Source organism: Otolemur garnettii, unplaced genomic scaffold (assembly GCF_000181295.1).
Source record: "Otolemur garnettii isolate 467f Iridium unplaced genomic scaffold, OtoGar3 scaffold00070, whole genome shotgun sequence".
NCBI lineage: Eukaryota > Metazoa > Chordata > Mammalia > Primates > Galagidae > Otolemur > Otolemur garnettii.
In genome coordinates this window covers 8,056,119-8,056,988 of record NW_003852465.1, presented here as the reverse complement: position 1 = coordinate 8,056,988, position 870 = coordinate 8,056,119, and positions in this window count along the sequence as shown.

Sequence of the window (870 nt, the reverse complement as noted above, 5' to 3'; positions counted from 1 at the left end):
ATTTTTTGGTTGCAGCCGTCATTGTTGTTTGGCGGGCCAGGCTGGGGATTCGAACCCGCCACCTTAGGTGTACGTGGCTGGCGCCTTAGCCGGTTGAGCTATAGGCACCGAGCCATGAGAGGGATTCTCAAAAACTAAAATGCCCATATGAGAAAGAAAAAAGGTATAAATCAGAAAGAAAATACAGGAAACGGTCAAATCTTTGTCCTTTAGCTATTTTGGTAACATAGACTAAGAAAGAGTCCAGGCAGAGAAGGTGGACTCCTTCTCAAGCTCTTTGCCCTGAGTTATGGTGGAATCACAAGCAGGTCCTTTGACCTCATCAGGCCTCATGCTTCGCTATCATGTAAAGGGAAGGGGTATGATCTCTTTCCCCTTTGGGGGGTTGGTGAGAGGGCAAACCTGGTGATATTATGATGGGGAAGTTGTTGTTGATTGTTCTTAGGAAGAACGGCTGATAGAAACTCAAGATTACTATAATGGCTGTTATTGTACACAGCTCTGCAAACTACAGTTCAGCCCTATGTTGGGGGCCTCAAACACGTCAGGCCACAGAAATCAAGCAGTAGGCCTTTGGTCTTTTCTAGAGTTAGATTCCCTTAGAACAGAGGCTGAGAGAACTCTTACACTGGACAGAGAAGGGTAATGGATTGGTGCAGGAAGTGGGCTGGGGTGGGGTGGCCTTCTTTGGACCTGAGTGATTTTACAGCAAGCTTAGTATCTGCATCAGGAGCCTTCCCACTTGTGGATGTTTAGTGCAGTTATAGACTTAGGTTTTGATTTCAAAAAGTGTTTTGAAAGAGTTCGCCTCACAGGAACTCTTTAGCATCAGAAGAAGAAAGGAGCCTATAGTTTAGTGAATTAGCAGAA